Source organism: Coffea eugenioides, chromosome 2, assembly GCF_003713205.1.
Source record: "Coffea eugenioides isolate CCC68of chromosome 2, Ceug_1.0, whole genome shotgun sequence".
NCBI classification, from domain to species: Eukaryota; Viridiplantae; Streptophyta; class Magnoliopsida; order Gentianales; family Rubiaceae; genus Coffea; species Coffea eugenioides.
The window spans coordinates 60672816-60690317 of NC_040036.1; positions in this window are offsets into that span (position 1 = coordinate 60672816).

The following is a 17502-nucleotide window of genomic DNA, read 5'->3' on the forward strand; positions in this document are numbered from 1 at the left end:
TCCCATTGCGCGCAAACAAGTCAAAAACACAAAATAAAAAAAAAACAAAATTTGAAGCCCAAATGAATAGTGCAGGACACGTCAGAATCCGGCCAGAATCTGGCCGGATTTCCGGCCGGATTCTCGGCCGGATACAAGGCAGAGAGCAATCCGAAATTTTTTTCAAACCCTTCACAATCCGGCCAGTTTCTGGCCGGATTCCTGGCCGGATTCAGTCCAGTGCCTTTTCGTTCAAAATTTTTCTTTTGCCGTTTGAAAGCCGAATCGTTCCGAAGTTCATCCAAACATCAATTTAACATATACACATTGAAATCCAACATTGTCAAGCCAAAATGGCATACCAAAATAGCTATTTAGTTCATACATAAACAAGTAGCCATTTACACACCAAACATTGGTGAATCAAAACACTTAGGGTTTTCACCCTCAAGGAGCTAAGCAAAATACATATACATGAGCTCAACTTGTCATAACCGTTTCCAATTTCTGTAAGGAAAACAAATAACACGGAATGAGCTAAAGCCCAGTGGTACACTATTACATAAGCAACCAAAGTCACATAAGGATGAACTTTTATTTAAAGTGCACAAATAAGCAGTAAAGCAAAACGGTAAAAGGATACGGTCGGCTCTCAAGAGCCCAATTCCACGCTTGCCATCTTGATCCAATCTCATTGACCCTCCGTCAATGTTAAGAGTACCAAACCGTAGACCTCACTATACTTCCATTCCTTCCACCCAACATACCCCAACCGGGCCCGCACTCCAATTCAGTAGTTTTTGGTAATACTCGAGTTTACCGGAACCAAGGGTCTCATTACCACAAGGTTCCCCAGTACAGTCCCCGTGGCAATTCAATCTTCACGACCAAGCCCTCGCCGGCTCGATCCAATTGACTACCAAACGGGGTTGAGCTCAGTAATACAGTAAGGTCGTTGGACATCGTCCAAACAACACCAAATCAGTTTCCATAAAATGGAATTCACCAACCAATATATCAAGTTCAGTAATGCAGTAAAACGGTAGCCAATCAGTGACAATATCAAAAGAGGTGAGGGCGGTCAAGTACACCCTCACCTTAATCAATTTCAATATCCAAGTAAGCCTTCAAGGCATCACTACACATAGCACAAAGCCACATTATAACAAGTAAGTGAGTAGTATACTCACCAAGCAAGAAAGTGGTGTTTCATACACCGTGGTCACCAAGACGTCGTGAGCTACCGTCACGTCCTAACACATGTAACACATTCAATGAGACTCGATTCCGAGCCATATAGCAATGCCAATCATAACCCTAATAGGTTTTTACAACCATATACAAGCATGATAGCAAACCAGAAATTAAGAAAGGCTTTAATGTAAGCCTTGATAAGAAAACCGGTTTTGACGTCATAATGCGGTAATGGCACAACTCTCACTACAATTATCGGTTGGGGGTGTAAAACCCACCGTTTCGAAGCTATGAAACAGGGCTACAACAATGTAGAAGGCCACTCAGTCCAGATCCTAGCACAACTAGGTCAAATACGCCAAATACTAAACCAGCATTACCAAAAACGGTTTGCAAAACACACAAAACTGTAATGAACACAACTCAGGCTATACATGTCCAAATGCCGAAATTCCAAAGGCATATAGCTAAGATATCCAGCTACATTTCATCAGAAGACACCAACTTCAAAATCCAAACCAAATCCAGTCAAAACAGGCAATTACTATCGCAGTTCGGACATTCTGTTCACCAAAAACAGCAACAGTAAAAACGGCATAACTCTCTCTATACTACTCCAAATTCCCTGAAATTTTGCAGGCATATCAAACTCATCAATACCTACAACTTTAATGTTTTAAGTAAAGTCCAATTCGGCCTCTATCTATGACCTAAAATTTCGGACAGATTAGGGGTTCATGAACCCTAACTTCTCACATTTCATTCCAAATCCAAAATTGATTGCATTTCACAACAATTCACACCTACTAGAGCCAAAGCCCCTTATTACCAACCATCATACTAGTCCACAACATAAAAATCATATGAAACCAGAAAATTCCTCATAAAATGGAAAACTTCACCAAATCAAGCCAAACCAAGAAATAAATCATATATTCCAACACTCAAGCCACTTCTAAGCATAATATAACCATCATTAGGTGTAGTAGAGGTTCAAGCATCACTTACCAAGTATCAAGAGATGTAGAGAGGTGTTGGCCACCTTAGAGCTTCAAACAAACTTCACTAATACACTTACTATCACTAGAAGGAAAGATTGTATGGAGTAAAAACTAAGTTAAACACTTGATTTGGTGGATTGGACAAGTTGGAAGCTTGAAATGTTGAAGAACTTTCTTCCTCCTTGCAAGAGAGAGGTTCGGCCACAATGAGAAGAAAAATGGTGAATTTTGTGAAATTTTTGGAGATATTAACTAATTTTGGTCAAAAGTCAAAAATGTGAATAGTGTTTCTTAAAGTCCAACCAATGAGAAGATGACACTTGTCACCTCATTAAATGCATTCTTATCATTCTTTTCTCTCTCACATCAATCACTTCACACACACTACTTATCTCTTAACACCCGATAAATTTTTCACAGTATCCGAAACTTAACCTTATTGGCCGAATTTTCCCGAACTTATCGCACTCGTGGGTCCCACGTCCAATATATATTCTTAATTTTCTAAAAATTCACCAATACTAGAAAAATCATCTTAAAACTATAATTGCTCATAAAATCCACCAAGAAAATATTCCTAGGCCAGAAAATGCAGAAAACATGAAATTTAAGGGAAAAAACCCTAGAAAAAAGAAAAAGAAAAAAAAATTAGGGTAAATCTGGGTTCTCACACTCTCCCCCCCTTAAAAGAATTTCGTCCTCGAAATTTCTCACCTTAGTTCCCGAAAAGGTTTGGGTATTTCTTTCGCATTTCCTCTTCCATCTCCCAGGTGGCTTCCTCAATTCCGTGGTTTCTCCATAGCACCTTCACTAGCGGAATCCGCTTGTTTCTAAGCTCTTTGACTTTTCGATCGAGCACTTGGACCGGTTTCTCTTCATAGGCCAGCGATTCGTCCACTTCAATCTCCTCCGGTTGCAATACATGGGATGGGTCTGGATGATACTTCTTTAGCATCGAGACGTGAAATACATCATGGATTCGAGAGAGACTGGATGGCAGTTCCAATCGATACGCGACCGCTCCTACTCTTTGTAGGATCTTGTAGGGTCCGACGTACCGCGGTTGAAGTTTCTTTCCTTTGCCCGTTGTAAGACTTCGTAAAGGTGTGATTTTGAGAAACACATGGTCTCCAACTTCAAATTCCAAATCTTTTCTTCGATTATCCGCGTAGCTCTTTTGGCGACTTTGAGCGGTTTGGATCCGTTGCCTTATCAATTTGACCTTCTCTTGAGCCTCTTCCATCCATGGAATAGTTGCCGGGTCTAAAGCTTTCCTTTCGCCAACTTCATCCCAGTAAATCGGCGAGCGGCATTTGCGTCCGTATAGGGCTTCATACGGAGCCATTTGAATCGACGAATGGAAGCTGTTGTTGTACGCAAACTCTACTAAGGTCATGTGCTGACCCCAGTTGCCTCCAAAGTCCAGAATGCACGTTCGTAACATGTCTTCGAGAGTTTGAATCGTCCGCTCTGACTGTCCATCCGTCTGAGGATGATAAGTCGTGCTCAAATTCAGTTTAGTCCCCAAGGTTTCTTGAAACTTCTGCCAAAACCGAGATACAAACCGTGGATCCCGATCAGAGACGATGCTCACAGGAACACCGTGTAGTCTCACTATCTCGTCCATGTACAGTCGGGCCAACTTGTCCATTGAATACTTCATGTTCACCGGCAAGAAATGAGCCGACTTGGTTAACCGATCAACGATCACCCAAACGGCATCGTGTCCTCTTTGCGTCCTCGGTAAACCTGAAACGAAGTCCATCGTGATGTTTTCCCACTTCCACTCGGGTATCTCCAAGGGTTGCAATAAACCCGATGGTTTCTGATGTTCCGCTTTCACTTGTTGACAAATGAGACACTTTTGTACATATTGAGCAATTTCCTTCTTCATATTGTCCCACCAATAAGTCCCTTTCAGGTCTTGATAGATCTTGCTGCTGCCCGGATGGATTGTATACTTGGACCGATGAGCTTCCTCCAAAATCTCCATTTTTAACGACTCCTCCTTTGGTACCACTATTCGGTTTCGATACTTCAAAAGGCCTTCAGGATTCAAATTGAAATCCGTTGTTTCTCTCTTATCCACTTTCTCTCTCCATTTCTGTACCATCAAATCCTCGCCTTGCGCCTCTATTATACGTTCCAGTAGAGTGGAGGTCACCCTTACATTGCTAAATATCACCTTATGACTCCCAAGACAGGGTTTCCACTCGCACACGGATTCTAGCAAATCCCACTCCTTAATCATTAGTCCTGCTACTTGCACCTTACGACTCAAGGCATCTGCTACCACATTCGCCTTTCCCGGATGGTAATTGATCGTACAGTCGTAGTCTTCCAGGAATTCCATCCACCTTCGTTGTCTCATGTTCAGTTCCTTCTGAGAGAAAAGGTATCTAAGACTCTTGTGATCCGAATACACTTCGAAAGTCACCCCGTATAGGTAATGCCTCCACTTTTTCAGAGCAAACACCACTGCGGCTAATTCTAGATCATGAGTCGGGTAGTTTTGCTCGTGAAGCTTCAATTTTCTAGAGGCGAAAGCAATCACATTCCGGTTCTGCATCAAAACGCACCCCAGTCCTTCTCGCGACGCATCCGCATATACTGCAAACCCGTCCACTCCATTTGGCAAGACCAGTACTGGAGCCATGGTCAATCTTTTCTTTAATTCCTGAAAACTTGTTTCGCATCGGCCGTTCCAGATAAACTGGCCATGCTTCTTTGTCAAGTCAGTTAAAGGTCCTGCCAGTTTAGAAAAATCCTTAATAAACCGTCGGTAGTACCCAACTAGCCCTAGAAAGCTACGAATTTCTGTGGGGGTTTCTGGCCTCTTCCAATTCGTCACGGCCTCAACCTTCGCCGGGTCCACCGAAATACCTTCGTGGGAGATCACGTGACCCAAAAATGCTACTTTCTCCAACCAGAACTCGCATTTACTAAACTTGGCGTACAGTTGATGTTCCCTCAATGTCTGCAATACCATTCTCAAATGCTCCTCATGCTTCTCACGTGTCTTAGAGTAGACCAAAATGTCATCAATGAACACAACGACAAATCGGTCTAGATAGGGTTTGAAAACCCTATGCATTAGGTCCATGAAGGCGGCGGGAGCATTGGTCAGTCCAAAGGGCATAACGGCGAACTCGTAATGCCCGTATCTTGAATTGAAAGCAGTTTTCGGAATGTCCTCCTTCCTAATCAACAACTGATAGTATCCCTGCCGGAGGTCCAACTTGGAGAAGACCACTGCTCCTTGCAGCTGGTCAAACAACTCGTCGATGTGAGGCAGTGGATACTTATTCTTGATGGTCACGTTGTTCCGCCCCCGGTAATCAATGCACATCCTCAAGGTTCCGTCCTTTTTCTTCACAAATAGGACCGGAGCTCCCCAAGGAGATCCACTCTCGTGAATGAATCCCCGCTCCAAGAGATCTTGTAATTGCAACTTAAGCTCCTTAAGTTCTGCAGGCGCCATTCGGTAAGGGGTTTTCGAGATAGGTGCAGTGCCAGGGAAAAGATCTATTCGGAATTCTATCTCTCTTTCCGGAGGTAAAGCTACTAACTCATCAGGAAATACATCTGGAAATTCTCTCACTACGGCCACATCTTCCACGTTTAACTTATCCGTAGGGGTATTAATTAAAAAGGCCAAAAATCCTTGCGCCCCTCTACTTATCAGTTTCCTAGCTCGAATGCCAGAAATGAGAGCAGATGAGGCTAATCTACCCCTTATATCCAACCTTAAGGTTCCCTCGCCAGGAATGCGAAATTCTACTATTTTCATTTTACAATCCAGTTGGGCGTTATATTTGGCTAACCAGTCCATACCCAGAATCACATCGTACCCCTTAATAGACAAACTAATCAGGTCTCCTAAAAATCTCCTCTCTCCTACCCATACATCGCAATCCTTATAAATCATAGTAGTCACCAACCGTTGATTCCCCGTAGGTGTACTAACTTCTAAGTCATATGGTAAGCTAGCAGGTTTTATATCGATGCCACACATGAAATCAGGGTTAACAAACGAATGAGTGGCACCAGGATCAATTAAAACTTTGGTAAAGCGGTGGAAAATAGGGATCGTACCTTCCACCACCTCGGAAGACTCTGGGACCTGATGGGGCTCTAAGGAGTAAACCCTAGCTGGAACTTTCGGTTTGGACCCATCTCCCTTGGCGGGTCCTGTATTGGTCCTCGGCAGTGGTTGGCTTCCTTTTCCATCTTGTTTCAGGACCGGGCAAGTAGCCAGTTGGTGGTCCGCGCTTCCACACCGCAGACACTTACCCTGCTTCCTCCAGCAGTTATCCTCGGTGTGGTTTGCTTTCCCACAGTGCCCACAGGGACCACGAGGTGCCGAAACTGAGCCACTCTGAACATTGCCCCTTTGTCCACGCCCAGCTTGACTACCCCTAAATGGAGTCCCTCTGCCTGAACCAGAGTGTCGGCCGCCACCCGATCCTCGTCCAAACTTAGAAGGAGTGCTCTTCTCACCTTGTCCAGACGTACTCCCAGGAAAACCACGCTTCTTAGCCTGGAAGTTTTGGACCTGCAGCCGTGCACTCTCAACTCGTTGGGCTTTTTCCATTGCCTCGCTAAACGTGGTAATTTGAGCCGCCGCGAGGTCTTTTTGGATCTCGACGTTCAAACCCTGAATGAAACGCCTAACCCGTCGTTGCTCTGTTATGATTAGCTCAGGCGCGAATTTAGACAGGCGGGTGAACTGACTCTCGTACTCTGCCACAGTCTGAGCCCCTTGCCGGAGCCGGATAAACTCGTCCTCCTTCCTCTCCTGGACTAGAGGAGGGAAAAACTTTGCATTAAATTCGCGGATGAAGTTCACCCAAGTCCTAGGTGTCTGCTCCCGTTCCCATTTCTGTCTAATTACGTTCCACCAGGAACGAGCAGCCCCCTCGAGTTGAAACACGACAAAAGTCACCTGCCGTTCGTCTGGGTAGTGTAGAGCTGCAAAAATGTCTACCATCTTCTCAAGCCATTTCTCAGCCATGTCAGGGTCGGGTCCCCCAACAAACTTTGGCGGAGAAAACTTTTGAAAACGTTCTAGAGCTCTATCTTCGCTCTCGACATGGTGGCCAGGGTTTCCGGGGTTTCCAGGGTTAGGGTTTGGGTTCTGAGCTTGTTGTTGCACTACTTGTGCAAGCAGGTTTGTCATTTGCTGCATAGCAGCAGCTATCTGGGCATTAGGGTCGGCTTGGGGTTCAGGATCAGGTCCAGTCGAGGTTTCCCCCGCACCCCTAACCGGTGTGGGTTGTCTAGCACCGCGCCCACGTCCCCGACCACTCCGAGTACCTTCCATAAGTTTCACTCGGTCTAGGCAAAAGTACTAAACCAAAGTCATAAGACGGCATCGTAAGTAACATGTAAACTTTGCACAATAACACATTTAGACAGTCCAAACATAAGCACAGACACACATATATACAAGCCAAACACATATATATATAATCAGTCAGTCAAGTACGGCCAAGGCACGTACGTACACAAACGATCCACCGGAGGATAGGCCTATCAAAAGAAATTTACACGTAGCTAATCTAACGACCCAAAACGATTAGCTAAGGCGCTATCCCTATCCCTATGAACATACAAAAACCACCACTATCCAAAAGATGCCTAAAGATCAAGGCCTAGTCAGTCGCCGGGGTCTGGGATCCGGGCGATGGGGTAGACTCCTCCCCAGGGTCGGCCTCCGCACACGACGCCTCGTCGCTACACTCTTCCAGGCCATCGTCACACAAGTTAAGGATCGCCTCAGCGCGACCCCTGACCTTGCGAGCTCGCTTAAGCTCTCGCTCTCGGGCTTCCCTTAATTGTGCGCAAAGATCATCTACTCGATCCTCGGCCTCAAGCACATCATATTCTAGCTCCTTAATACGCGCAGCTTGCTTATCGCTGGTCGCCCTATCCTGGATCGCATCGACCTCAAGTCGAGCATTCTCCCTAGCCAACACTTTGCGCTCTTTATCCAGCGCGAACACGAGGGTGTTCGGGTAGGCATACCTCTCCTTACACGGGCACCGTCGAAGACGGTTCGACGGGCTCCAGCGAATGACGGCCCCTCCCGGCCGTATCTGATATGGGATCACGGGGAGTACTTTGCGAGGTCTAGCCCCCGAAGGACTAGCACTAGGGTCACCCTGTCCGGCCATCCTACATCACAAGAACATGTAATCGTAAATATAAGCTTAACGGCCAAAAACAACAATCCTCAAGTCAAACAGTCCTATAACACCCAGGCTAATTCAAACCTAGGCTCTGATACCACCTGTGACAGCCCCACCTTCCCCTAAGGCGAACCAAAGGGGTTAGCGGACTGCCTGCCCAGCTCTCGCCAGGACTACGGCACAGTTTACGTCGATCTATAACGTTCCGGAACATACCATAGCACGCAAACAAGTCAAAAGAGTCAAAATAAAAAAAACAAAATTTGCGCCGAAGATGAATAGTGCAGGCCACGTCCGGCCAGAATCTGGCCGGATTTCCGGCCGGATTCTCGGCCGGATACAAGGCAGAGAGCAATCCGAAATTTTTTTCAAACCCTTCACAATCCGGCCGACAATCCGGCCAGTTTCTGGCCGGATTCCTGGCCGGATTCAGTCCAGTGCCTTTTCGTTCAAAATTTTTCTTTTGCCGTTTGAAAGCCGAATCGTTCCGAAGTTCATCCAAACATCAATTTAACATATACACATTTAAATCCAACATTGTCAAGCCAAAATGGCATACCAAAATAGCTATTTAGTTCATACATAAACAAGTAGCCATTTACACACCAAACATTGGTGAATCAAAACACTTAGGGTTTTCACCCTCAAGGAGCTAAGCAAAATACATATACATGAGCTCAACTTGTCATAACCGTTTCCAATTTCTGTAAGGAAAACAAATAACACGGAATGAGCTAAAGCCCAGTGGTACACTATTACATAAGCAACCAAAGTCACATAAGGATGAACTTTTATTTAAAGTGCACAAATAAGCAGTAAAGCAAAACGGTAAAAGGATACGGTCGGCTCTCAAGAGCCCAATTCCACGCTTGCCATCTTGATCCAATCTCATTGACCCTCCGTCAATGTTAAGAGTACCAAACCGTAGACCTCACTATACTTCCATTCCTTCCACCCAACATACCCCAACCGGGCCCGCACTCCAATTCAGTAGTTTTTGGTAATACTCGAGTTTACCGGAACCAAGGGTCTCATTACCACAAGGTTCCCCAGTACAGTCCCCGTGGCAATTCAATCTTCACGACCAAGCCCTCGCCGGCTCGATCCAATTGACTACCAAACGGGGTTGAGCTCAGTAATACAGTAAGGTCGTTGGACATCGTCCAAACAACACCAAATCAGTTTCCATAAAATGGAATTCACCAACCAATATATCAAGTTCAGTAATGCAGTAAAACGGTAGCCAATCAGTGACAATATCAAAAGAGGTGAGGGCGGTCAAGTACACCCTCACCTTAATCAATTTCAATATCCAAGTAAGCCTTCAAGGCATCACTACACATAGCACAAAGCCACATTATAACAAGTAAGTGAGTAGTATACTCACCAAGCAAGAAAGTGGTGTTTCATACACCGTGGTCACCAAGACGTCGTGAGCTACCGTCACGTCCTAACACATGTAACACATTCAATGAGACTCGATTCCGAGCCATATAGCAATGCCAATCATAACCCTAATAGGGTTTTACAACCATATACAAGCATGATAGCAAACCAGAAATTAAGAAAGGCTTTAATGTAAGCCTTGATAAGAAAACCGGTTTTGACGTCATAATGCGGTAATGGCACAACTCTCACTACAATTATCGGTTGGGGGTGTAAAACCCACCGTTTCGAAGCTATGAAACAGGGCTACAACAATGTAGAAGGCCACTCAGTCCAGATCCTAGCACAACTAGGTCAAATACGCCAAATACTAAACCAGCATTACCAAAACAGGTTTGCAAAACACACAAAACTGTAATGAACACAACTCAGGCTATACATGTCCAAATGCCGAAATTCCAAAGGCATATAGCTAAGATATCCAGCTACATTTCATCAGAAGACACCAACTTCAAAATCCAAACCAAATCCAGTCAAAACAGGCAATTACTATCGCAGTTCGGACATTCTGTTCACCAAAAACAGCAACAGTAAAAACGGCATAACTCTCTCTATACTACTCCAAATTCCCTGAAATTTTGCAGGCATATCAAACTCATCAATACCTACAACTTTCATGTTTTAAGTAAAGTCCAATTAGGCCTCTATCTATGACCTAAAATTTCGGACAGATTAGGGGTTCATGAACCCTAACTTCTCACATTTCATTCCAAATCCAAAATTGATTGCATTTCACAACAATTCACACCTACTAGAGCCAAAGCCCCTTATTACCAACCATCATACTAGTCCACAACATAAAAATCATATGAAACCAGAAAATTCCTCATAAAATGGAAAACTTCACCAAATCAAGCCAAACCAAGAAATAAATCATATATTCCAACACTCAAGCCACTTCTAAGCATAATATAACCATCATTAGGTGTAGTAGAGGTTCAAGCATCACTTACCAAGTATCAAGAGATGTAGAGAGGTGTTGGCCACCTTAGAGCTTCAAACAAACTTCACTAATACACTTACTATCACTAGAAGGAAACTAAGTTAAACACTTGATTTGGTGGATTGGACAAGTTGGAAGCTTGAAATGTTGAAGAACTTTCTTCCTCCTTGCAAGAGAGAGGTTCGGCCACAATGAGAAGAAAAATGGTGAATTTTGTGAAATTTTTGGAGATATTAACTAATTTTGGTCAAAAGTCAAAAATGTGAATAGTGTTTCTTAAAGTCCAACCAATGAGAAGATGACACTTGTCACCTCATTAAATGCATTCTTATCATTCTTTTCTCTCTCACATCAATCACTTCACACACACTACTTATCTCTTAACACCCGATAAATTTTTCACAGTATCCGAAACTTAACCTTATTGGCCGAATTTTCCCGAACTTATCGCACTCGTGGGTCCCACGTCCAATATATATTCTTAATTTTCTAAAAATTCACCAATACTAGAAAAATCATCTTAAAACTATAATTGCTCATAAAATCCACCAAGAAAATATTCCTAGGCCAGAAAATGCAGAAAACATGAAATTTAAGGGAAAAAAACCCTAGAAAAAAGAAAAAGAAAAAAAAAATTAGGGTAAATCTGGGTTCTCACACTCCCTATGTTTAGCACTTTTTGAACTAGTGTTAAATCTCAATTTTCATTACAGAAACAACACCTTAGATAATCACAATTAATGGTACCAGATTAATCATGATTTAAAGGGCCAAAATGCTAAATAACTTGCTCAAATAATAGCAATCAAATAACCAAATAATAAACACTAACAATCATAAAAAGTTCAACCAAACCCAAGGCATAAACTTTAAAGACACATATTGAACACAAAATCCAGAACTTGCATATTAACTATACTTAAGAATCTGATACAAAAGATAAAGAGTTGGAGAAGAGATAACCCATGTCACTTGAGCTTCAACTCCTCCTTCTTCATCTACATCTTCATCCTAATCTAGCCAATATACAAGAATGGATGAACTACACTTACTCTATACTAAACTAACCTAACACTCAGAAAATGTAAGAGCTACATTTTGCACTTCAAGTTTTCTCCCGTATCTCTCTCTATTCTCTTCAATCTTGTAAGTTTTGGCTATATAAAGATAAAAGAAGTCAAGAAAATGAGGCCTACACCACCCTTTTACAGCTGCAAAGTAGTTCTCACATGTCTGGCATTGCATGTGACTTGTTGGAGGTGAAAATAAGTTTTTCGCGTAAAGGGCAGCCTTCTTTGACCACAATCCGGCCATAAATCGGCCACAAATCCAGCCAAGTTCCTGCCGGATTGCTACAGTGACATTTTGGTGCACTTTTGTTCAATTTCAGCTCTGCTCCGATTTTATGTCAACTTCAACTGAACTTTTCTTGATGATAAAAGCTGATTTAGCTCTTGATCAAAACATAAAACTTGTAGCCCTTTGAGTTAGCTTTCCAATGCATCAAGAATCACCTCATGTGGATCTGTGTAGTCTGAGAAATGACTGAAATACCCTTGACTGCTCACTGCCCTGTTTCAGCTTCGACCAATAGAAATTAGCTACTGTAATTCGGCTTTTTGACCTGGAAAACCTTCAAACTGAATTCAGATGTCTCACCAAAGTTGTATATCTTTCTCTTACCTTCAAATTGGTTTAAAAATCATCTCAATCCGATCATTGTAGCTCAAGTTATAGCCAAAATACGAAAATGTGTCAAAACTGTTAAAATGCACAAAATCCAAGTAAAAAATGATAAAAACGTCATTTAATTACTTAAAAGCATTTTTCACCAATTATAGCCAAAATGATTCATTTTCTTCTAGTAATATAACCAAAGTGATTGAAAATAATATAAAATGTCATACAATTAAAACGTAAATTAGTCACTTATATCAATAGTTTTTAACATATTTGTAAAGACAATATTAAGTGATTAGAAGCCAATTTAGGTATATAACTATCATGAGTTTTCCTCTCATTTGCTTTAATTTAACTCTACTCGTGGAACTAGATATAGTCGTTAAATCTCAGACCAACCGTAGCTACCATTTATGAAAGCTTACAAGGTTCGAAATTTGAAGAAATGCTGGTTAAAAGTTGGTTTCTCACGGCTAGCATCTTAGCAAAGTACATTCGGGAACAAAAGGAAAGGCAACGAGAAAGGCAACTTTGCCATCTTCTGGTATTCTGATCATAACTGGAGCTACGGTTATCGGATTGAGACAAATTTTATAGCGTTTCGAAGCTAAGACATAGACCTACATTTCTTATGAAGACATCGACACTCAGTTCTTGCATTTTCAAGGTAAAAAATGTACGGTCAGAAGCACCTTCTGTTTCACTCTCTCGGCTGAAGCTAAAAGAATTTCAGCATGGCTTAGCAGCTGCATTTTTCCCTTTTCATTCCTCCTCAGTTTTCTGTTCTAGATTATGTACAAAACATATTGATTCATCTTCAAGTTAACTTAAGCAAAACGGGGCAGATTATGCTCAAAACTCAAAAGGAAAGCTGACTAAAATTCAGCTCTGCGCAAGGCTGCAAAACTGAAGTACCGCAGCTTGCCTCAGAGTTCTTTCACGTATGGTTCTCTCCATTTCACACTCATTAACCTACGACTGACCCCTTAAACTGAATAAGGAAACAAATAATCTGTTGCATGCATCCCATAACGTTATTAACCCAAGAAATTTGACATCAGTTGCAAGTTCCAGCTCAACACTCAGTTTCTGCAATTTTTCTGAGATTTCACAGTTATTGCCCGGCATTTACTTCAGCTACAAGCTCTTCTCACTCAAGTTATCAACCCTGCTCTAAGTTCTCAGGTAAGACAAGAAAATAGCATATAGTTTGAGCTTCTAGCAGAAGATTTCTCCCTACTTTCGGTTAACAAGCTGCATGATCAGTTTTTTTTTCCTCGGATGGAGCTGAAAGGTAACCACTCCCTAAACAAGTTTTCCCTTCAATCAAACTGAATTTTTCTTAGCTACATTCCAGCATTCCACAGTAATATCTAAGTGTACTAGTTGTTTAGAAGGTTATTGCAGTCACGTACCTCGTTCCTTCCTCCTAACGTTTGAAAAAAAATGCAGATCGCACGTTTGGTTTCCTGCTCCTAGCTTCGTCCCTCTAACTCTTGCACCAGCTCTCCCTTTTTTTCTCACGTTTGGCTCGCGGTGTTGAGGCTACCAGCTGAAGAAATGAAGCGAGCCAGTGCCTCTCTCTCACTCTCACTCTCTCGGTTGCAGACTGGAGGCAAAGAGAAACCAGAAATGTTTTCTTTTCCTCTCACTCGATTATGTTTGAGCTGAATGGGTGTCCAAATCACTCTCTCAGCTTTGCTCCTAGTGCGTGGTTGGTAAGAAAAGAAATGAAATGTTTTTTCTTCACTCGGCCACCGCCCAAACAATGTCACCGCTGTCTCTTTTCTTCCCTGATCATCACTTCACTTAGCAACTAAATGGGCAGCTGTCATCCCAGGTGTTATTCACCGCCCCAGCACACAGCCAACCTACTTGTTTTTGTTTTCCTTCCACCGCTTAGATAGCTTCCATTCGGTTCCAATTCAGTCAAGTATTATGCCTCTTTCTGTTTCATTTTATGTAGTACGTTAGTTGGTTTCTTGGCTGCATGGAAGATTAAACAAAGGTCTAAGGTTGGTTTGGTCTTTTTAATTTTTGTTCATTTGTTTGCCAAGAGTCCGTAATTTTATTGTCTCACACATTGATTCAAAATTTCGTTTATTCTAATTTGCATTTACCCTAAAAATTTCTTACATTGATTTTGACACGTTTAGCTTTAAGAAAAACTTATTAGACATGCACTTGTTAAACTTCTAGTGTATGTTACGTGTCTAGTAATATTTGCAATTAACACAATTTATGATATGCACGTCATATATTTATTTAATTCGTAAAATTTTTCTACACTTCTAGACATGTACTTATTGAATTTATTTTTTAAATTCTCAATTATAGGGATTCAATTAGGCATTTAAGGTAACCGTTTATTCGTTATATATAATTTTTCTAATATCAAAGTAAATAAAATAAAATAATTTTAGGATATACATATAATTTTCTCGGGTTCTCACAGTCCATAAATTTAGAATATTAATAATTAGAGGAAAAAACTCCTTTTTTCTTTAGAAAATACCACCTTCAAAATAATAGAAATGAGGGTTGAAAATGAGTTTGAAATTTTGTGCATGTTCAATAATTTTTGAATAATTTTATAAGAAGGTGAAATGAACTTTATAATATCATGAGAGCATTTTGGATTATTCATTCAAAATTTTAACCATTAAATAGTTTTAGTTACCAAAACGGTAAACTCGAGGAAGGTATATGTAATTTTTTAAATCTCAAGAAAATTAGGTGAAATTGTTAAAAACCTCAAGGGAGGTTTCTGAAATTATCCCTTTTTGTCCCTTCCCACTCTCCTATTCCCTCCTTAACCCCCTACCCCAACCCTGCATGCCATGAGGCGAACTCCTGACTTGATAAGTAGGAGCGTAGGTCCCTCACCAATAGTCCAAAGAGGAAAATATGACACATAAAAAATAGAGATAAAAAATGTAGTAAACCATGCAGTCATTGTAATTACGTGCTTACTTTGTGATTAAGCCCTTAATGACTAACAAATAGGGGATCACGTGTTGAGTTTGTGAAGTGATCAACTAACCTGTTATTCTTATTAACATCTTGCTGACAAGGTTGGAGATTATCTTATAAGTAATCGTGAGAACCAGCTTGTTAATACCAACTAAAGAGGAAAACATGAGAGGCAAGTTTCTTGTTGGGGGAGAGGCAAAGTGAGTCACAAGGAGACAAAATGGGTTTTTGAAATAAGGCATTTAATGAAAAAAATGGATTTTTGAATATTGAAAATATGTGAAAAAGGGCCAAAATGGGACTTTTATAAATGCGACAATGTGGGCCTAATAAAATAGTCTAAAAAAGGATTTTTGAGAAAAAGGGAGTTGATACTTGGTATTAAGTTTAAGTGTACCAAATCAACGATAAAAAGTTTTTCATAGAAAAAATGAGAAACCCCTTATTCAGATTACTTTAAATCTTTGAAATTGAGAGAAAAAGGTTTGAAAGTCATGGTTAAAGAAAGAAAAGGCAAAAGATAGATTGATTCCAACCTAAGACATCTTTTCAACCTAATCTAAGCTAATTGTGAGGTTTATCAAATTTTCCTAATCTAACCCTTAAACTAATAATATTTGGATGTTTTTTACATGAATGCAAATCTAAATCTAAAGGAGACATCAGAAGAAACAAAATGTCCCTATAAGATCTAATTAGTCCCAATCATATTAATTGTGAATCCCAATAATAATCCCTTGAAGGGGTCACAAGCATGTAAGGATGAGAGTTGAAGAAAAGACAATTAAAACTTATATATATATTGTGAGGCCCCAGTCCGTTCTTAGGTTTGATATTAGGTTATATTCATTATTTGTGCGGTAACATTAGGTTTTGGGACTAATTCGAAAACCCTAAGTTGGGGTTAGGATTGAAACCCTAGTTTTTGTATTACTTATAAGTTTGAGTGGTCACTACAAGAAAATTGGTCATCAGTGACAACTTTTCTTTGTGACGAAAAAAAGTTGTCACAAAAGTCTATCCTTTATTGACGACTTTCTAACTCGTCACAAACCTCTAATGGGAGCCAACTCATTTGTGACGACTTAGAAAAGTCGTCACTAGTAAATTCCCGCCAAGATTTAGCGAGAGGGCGGGAGTGTTTAGAACAAGCAATAGTGACGACATTAAGAACATCATCACTATTGCTTGGCCTATTTACGGACGACTTTTTGTTGTCGTCACTGATCACTAAAAAAAAGTTATTAGTGACAACATTTTTTAGTGATGACAATATGTCGTCAGAAAAGGGGTTTCTTTAGTCGTGACACCTAAAGTTGTCACAATTCCATCAAAGCAACTAAATGTTTATTGACAACAAGGAGAGTTGTCATAATTGCTCAAAGCAACAGAGTCTTCAGTGACGACCTTGAAAAATGTTGTCACTAAAATGATTTATTCAGTGACAACTTCTAATATCGTCACTGTCACTCAACCGATTCGGATTTAGTGACAAGAATTAATCGTCACTATTTAAAGTACTTATTTCTAAGTCACTTTCATTAATTCTACTGTGCCACCCTAACTTTTACGATTTAGCCCCAAATGTTGTAAAAAATTCCATTAATTCCATTATGATTCCTTAACTTTTACAATTTAGCCCCATATGTAGTACACCGATTTCTTTAATTCTATTATTACTCCCTACCTTTTGTAATTTAGCCCCATATGTAATTCACCAATTTCATTAATTCTACTATGGCACTCTAACTTTTGCAATTTTACCCCCATACGTAATACACCAATTTTATTATTTCTATTATGGCACCCTAGCTTTTACAATTTAGCCCCTATTTTCAAATTAGGAAATTGCGAATGGTATCTTGATAAACTATGCATAAATATTTTATAATTTTCTCAAACTTAAGTAATAATTTGTTATAAACTCTAAAGATATATCTTTCATTACAATAGTTATAAGGCAGGCAGGTCTTTTTATCAATGGAATAAGAAATTTATGTCAGATTTATCCTTTGTACTACATGCCAAGTAGTATTAGCAAAGGAATAACAAAGTACTACAAAGTAATTAACAAAATAGCCTTCAGGGAGTGTAG